General features: G+C 38.5%; 1 long non-coding RNA gene across 2 annotated transcripts in view; it reads left to right on the top strand.

The window, feature by feature from the left end:
* Positions 1-4,204: 4,204 nt before the first annotated feature.
* The window catches only part of LOC109299000, a 34,948-nt gene continuing 32,784 nt past the window's right edge, over positions 4,205-6,368 (top strand). Inside the window, exon 1 of one of the 2 annotated variants that reach the window (XR_002097748.1) lies at positions 4,205-4,592. This is a non-coding gene — a long non-coding RNA (uncharacterized LOC109299000). The remainder of the gene's footprint in view (positions 4,593-6,368) is intronic. The other variant, XR_002097749.1, reaches the window with a different exon arrangement.

The raw sequence follows: 6,368 nt of genomic DNA, 5'->3' as shown, positions 1-6,368 counted from the left end.
CCCTCTCTGGCATTTTGACTTTCAGGCACTACTTAACAGAAATACATTGCTTCTGGCTTGTTACATTCCAGCGTACTTCAGATAATGTATTTTGTACATGATCCTAGGGCTAGTCATGATCACTTTTTTAAAACACACCAAGCAACTAATTCAAACAAATGATCTACAGTTACAGCATGTTGGTGAATTCTTCTGTGGTCAAATCAGTTTATGCTTTCCCCTTCCATAACAGTTCTGCTTTACACAGGGTGTGGACAGATGAACAAGTATACTGTGTTAAAGAGACGGGGAGAGAGCTTACTGCTGGAGAGGCTACAATAGCTGATCTGTTGCAACTGTTTTCTCTGTCCATTGCTATAATGCAGGAAGTGAAGCTAAACCATGACAACTTAACCCTATTTCATTCAGGAATCAACTGCCCCAGTTTATCTTTCACTTACCAAGGGCTACAGTGGGTTCAGCTTAAGTCTCTGAATCTATACTTCCCTTTACCCCTAATAATATAACCGTTCATCTGTCCATACTCCCAGATAGGTTTTGGTTTAAATGATTCTCTAGGTCTCTCCAAGTGACCCTCTACGTAGTAGTATAACTTTGGTTACATAATCTCTGAATCCTTTATAGACATTAATAATTTTATCTTCTGTTTGCAATTTACATAGAGTATTATCAAATCCATTTTACAGATGCAAATAGAGTTGGAGTGATGCTTAGGTCCCAGTCAGTGGGATTAATTATATTCTAAAAGATAAGCATATGTCCAAGATTTTTTTGTGATTTTTTTGGTGTAAGTGATTTGCCCAAGGACTGTCTGGAAGACTGTGTCAGAGCTGAAAGCAGAACCCAGATCCGAGTCTTAGATCAGTTTTTCACTTACAAGGCTCATAGCTGAATTTGCATATAGAGCTGTCTGGAAATGTGATGATTTCTCTTCTATTTCACTACATATTAGCGAATATGGGGGGTTACACATACAAGGGAAATTTATTTTAGAATAGGTTGTTTAACTGGGTGATTTACATTCTGCTATTTGGTGTTGGTGTGGATGGGCAAATCATTTCAGTGTTTGTCTTTAGCTTTTTACATTTTTGTAAAAGTGCCCAGGCCCTTGTCCTTCGGCAGGTGCTTTTGACATAAATTTGAGCCTTAAATTTAAAGAAATAAAATAAATACACAAAGCTCCATTACAACTGTGGTCACTAATAGCTGCCTAACACATGTGAGTACACATTTGTATGCACGCATATATAACTGTAATGAGTGTGTAGCACTATATAGTATTTTTAAAAGCCCTTGTACAAATATAAGATGATTTATGAAGTGTGACTCATTTTTCCCTCTCCAAACTATTCCAGTGGAAGAGCTCAGACTGAGATGAGAAAAACTAATAGACATTATTAAGAATTCTGATAAAGTAGGCTGAATAAATTTGTTTTCTTTGTGAGCCTTAATCCTGTGTTGTATTGGCTTCTCGGACATGGCTAATTTATTTGGAATTCCATTCTGTTCCTGACAGCATTCCTGATTAGCAGTTTGATCACCCAGAGCAAAGTTACATACCAGCTTTCAACTCTTGTAATCCACCAGTGTAATTTTTTCAAATAGACTCTTTCTTTTCTTCCTTCTCTCCCTCCCCTCCCCTCCTTTCTGTGAGCAGAGAGACATTAAAAATAATCAAGATAGTCTGTTAATAGAATGAAAAATCTGTTCAAAGAACGCCATATTCTGCATTGAATTTTCAGTACCAGCAGCTCTTTATTCCATTGGGTGTCTTTTTTTGTAATTGGGAAATGAACTAAATTTGTCTTTATTCGAGGGGTTAGAGCTGGGTGAATTGTAAGTTATAATATAGCATTAGTAAGACTGTAATGTATCATAACTGTAGTCAACAATGCCCATTCTTTCTTCTCTGTTTTGTTGTTTGAAACTGATAATAACCTTGGTCATTATATACAATGATAGGAAAAGGGAATAAAATAAAAATTAGAGACAGGAACATTTGTGACTTGTTCTGTAGTCTAGAGTTATCTGAACTTGTAGTCATCTTCAGAGGATCATAGGCTTCAGTGGACAATAGGAGCACTTTACCAGTACAGGAATACTAACTAGTGTAATATGCTAGCAAAGTGCTCCTAGTATTTATGTAAAATACACTGATGAAGCTGTGCTTTGTAACACTCTAGTAAATTCATCCCCTGTGAATAAAATAAGCTATTGAAGGAAATGTATATTTTGATGGTCAAAATGTCTCGGTATTAGAAGATTCTGCTGGCAAAGCAGTGGCAGTCAGGGATCTCACCTCTTCATGCTCTGGACTTACCAACTGGACAGTGTATAGTACAGACTTGCCCCAAGAGACATGGTCTTCATACAAAGTTCAGATAAAAGGGTGGAATACTCTGAATTTCACAGACATTCAGGTGTTCAAAGGTTTGTATTGCCAGTCTGCTAAATACACCAATATAGAAGGTTTCCTATGAGTGTCAAAGATAAGATTTTAGAAAAGTTTAACTGATTTGGAAGCAAAAGTCAAATTTAAATCAATAATTGTGTGCCTAAGTCACTTAGGAGCTTTATGAATTTCTGCCCCCCACTCTGCAGTTGTGATTTACTGAGGCAATATTAAATTTGCTAGTAGTTTACTTACTACTTCTATGATTATGTCCTGTTGATTTCAGTGGGACTATTCATGTATTTAAAAATCATACATATAAGTAACTTGCTGAATTTAGCTATATTCTTGATCATCATTTTTTTAAGTTTTGAGATTCCACAAAATGTCCAAGTTAAAGGTGTTACAAGAACAAGTTGTATTAAAGCTTTAGAGTAATGATTTTTTTTTTTTGTATTTAGTAAATCAAAGATAGAAGTGTGGAGTCCCAGACCTTCCCCCATGCCATGAGAATATAGTAACATTTTCAATAATTAGCTCTTTTGGAGAGGTATCCCCATATGAAATTATAGCCAAATTCTCTCCAAACTTTTTGGCAAGTCAAAATCCACATACAGATTCTATAATGTCAGGTCTTCCTCTGCAGTAGAAGCCCCATGGAATTTGCAGTTGTTTCATTGTTCTCTTCTCCCAGCAAATGTAACTACATGCTTATGTTTTGAAAGCTTTCTAGACAAAGACAGTGATAAATTGGAAATCCAAAAAAACCCCCGAATGGTAAATCAAAGCAAGGTTTTGACTAGATACTTTTGGAAAAAAAAAATCTTTAGGATTAGATTAGATCAAATCTAACATATAAGTAGCCCCTTACTTAAGTATTATAATCTCCTAAAGACATGTAGCTACAGCTGGGGAAGAAACAATCTTCCCATCCTGTGAAACTTTTTGAAATTTCATAACTGTTTCCTGTTTTGCTTTGGGATAAAACTGAGACATTCCACAGGTTTTGAGAGTGCGAGGGACCTCATGATAACCAGTAACATGGTAGTGACTGGACTCATCTGGGAACCTGAACCTGGATTTCCGACTTGAATATGCTGACCACTAAGCTATCTGCTACTTTGGGGTCTCTGTCTTAGAGTCTTTGTCTTGGATTTTCTCGGGAATTCCCTTTTAGATCTGGCAGACAAGGTTCTTTGGGTGAATCTGATCTCTTCTATTAGATGCACTTAAATAGTTGGGAAAAAAATGTTTTAGCTTTCAGGTTTAAAAACCCTTCATCAGGCTGAGGAAGCCTCTGTAGTTGGTGTGTGCTCTTCCTGGATGGAATGAATAGTAAAGAAGCCTGATTCACCCTAGGAGTCTTGTCTGCCTATGTCCTTTGACCAATACGGCTACAACCTACACCCCTCTTAGATCTGGGAAACCTTTCCTGACAAAATAGTAGGCAAAACTGGTCCCTTCCCTCAGAAAGTTTCATCATTGACAAATTTGCATTTTCAAATGGAAAGCCATTTAATTAAGGGTACATCCTACTGCCAAGCATAATACAATGCCGCAGTAGAAATACAGTTATAACTTCAAGACTGTAGGTATTTGTAAATCCTTTAAAACCTTCCACTTGCTTCAGAAAATTATCTCTTCTTTTCTTATTGTCCTTTGTACACTTTGGTGTCCTTACCCATCTTTTTCCAGTTTTCCCAGAGTCATGTAACTGTGTGAATTAGAAAAGGGAAGGGAAAAGTGAAATGGCTAATTCAGCTCTGAACAGCAGAGAGCTTTTATTTTCAGTGAAAATACAGTCGGTGCTTGGGTCTTCTGTGACCCAGTGAAACATTAAAAGAACTTGGTAAGTACGTATAATCACAAGGTTGAGAACCACTGGGTGACTTTGCATGTCAGATTTTGTCCTCTAAAGAGAAATACCTTGATCTGGCTTCAACAAGGCTGCATTGTTTGCAGTCTGACGTAGAACACTTTGTGCAGGAGACTTGACATAAGTAAACTGTAGTGAGGTGCCTTTACCTTTTCACTCTGATAACTAGAGCGGTCGTGTGATGCTGGAAGATAAGTGCTGATCCCCCCCAGTCTTTTTCCTGCATGTAAATTTGGAGGACTTCTACATTACCCATGCTGATTCCTCCAAGTCTCTGCAACTTCCATTTACAATATCATCATCTTTGAATGCATGACCCATAAAGTAAGTTGAATACCCTATTTTTCTAATCGTATATAAGATGTCTGTATGTATTTTCTAAAAACGACTACAGTAGCCACCAGATGTTATATGTGCTCTCACCCTGGGTGTCTGCTTTATTACATATATAACTTCACTGAGTGTTTTAAATAGTTTTGGGAGTGTGGTGACACTCTCTTTAGGAGTGGTCAGAGGCGGATAGCGATATGTAAAATTGCTAGTTTTCCCAAGATGCATAATTAATAGTTTGGAAGTATATTGCATACCTGATTACCAAAACTTTTAACTGGAATAATAATAAGTGATTAAATTCATCCTGAAAATAATATGGAATTAAAAGATTTTCATTCAATGCCTGTGAAAGTCAAATGGGAGTTACAATAGTAAGTTGGAAACGCGTATATTGAAAAGCAATTATCACTTGTTTATTTATTTATTTATTTTTTACTGGGGACTTTATTCTCTGCAGAGATGATAAGGTAACAAAGAATTTTAACAAAGTCATCCATGGCAAGAGGGAATGATGCGCTACTGCACAGTATTATTAGGCTACTGCTAAGTTAGTGCCTTGTGTAGATGTGCCCACTGTCCTTTACAGAGGAAAGAGGAAAACTTATCAGTGTTAAACAGTATTTTATACAGTTTACCCACATTACATTTTCATTTCATTTGGAATATAGAAGTGTCTGGCACATGCTGCACCCTTAATCTCTTGGTTATGTGAATTTATCCTAAGAACCTAACTGAATATTAGGAAAGAACATTTTTCTTTCCTGTTTTACCAATTAAAGTACAGTATTCCTGTTTGTGAATAAATGCTCTATGAGTGAAAGGTGCCAATTTAACAACCCTGGCATATGTAATCTTCTCTTTCTTCACAGAACAGCTATTGACCAAGCAGCAATATCACACGCTTACCCAGTGCTATTTCTCAGCCTGTTCCAAAGGGAGCCAGCTCCAATCACAGGGTTGTGTGTTCTGTCTTTGACACACAAACTAAGAAAGCCAACAAGGACATAGATTAGAAGCAGTTGTGTTTTTATGTGTGGATCTTGGGCACCTGTTCACTAGGAGCTGGAATGAAACAACCAATTCATTTTTTCATAGGCTCTCAAACACTCGTCATACTTTTGGTCATTAGCAACCTGAGCTGAATCTGATGACCTAGAGATGACTACCTAATCTGTAGCTATTTGGTTTTGGAACTCTGTCAAATCTGGCCTTCAATTCTCAAGGCTTCTGCCTGGGTATGCAATACAGCAGTGAGGGCCAACCTTTTTGGCAGTCATGCAAATTGCTTTTCACCCTCACCAAGTGCCATTCTGATCCCCTTTGCTTGCCCGGTCTGCTTTCTGTTTCCTGCCCTGTGCTCCCTGCCTCACCTGCTGCTCTGTTCTCTGCTTCTTGCCCTATCTGTAGGGACCTACTGAAATTGTGATTTTGCAGATTTGATGAAATCTGGCATTGCCCATGAAATCCATGGGGGGGAACTTACTGAAAAGAAAATGCTGGCTCTCTAGAGAGAGCCAGGAGTCCTTAGGGTTCTGCAGCAGCCTGCTGGGGGGACAGTGGGAAGGGAGGTTTGCCTGCTAGAAGGGCTGCTGGCAAGATGGTTTCCATGCCTACCCCTCATTGCAGCCCTCACAGGCAATCAGTGGTGAGGAGCAGGGCCCTTGCAGGTAGCCCTTGCAGCCAATCAGCGGCGTGGGGAGCCCACCATCAGTGGTGAGGGGCAGGGCCATGTGACAGGCTGCCCTTGCAGCCTATTGGTGGCAAGAA

Source organism: Gavialis gangeticus, unplaced genomic scaffold (genome assembly GCF_001723915.1).
Source record: "Gavialis gangeticus isolate Ggan-Ray unplaced genomic scaffold, GavGan_comp1, whole genome shotgun sequence".
Classification (NCBI taxonomy): Eukaryota; Metazoa; Chordata; order Crocodylia; family Gavialidae; genus Gavialis; species Gavialis gangeticus.
The sequence above is the reverse complement of the archived record's forward strand: the minus strand, read 5'-3'. Positions and strand labels throughout refer to the sequence as shown.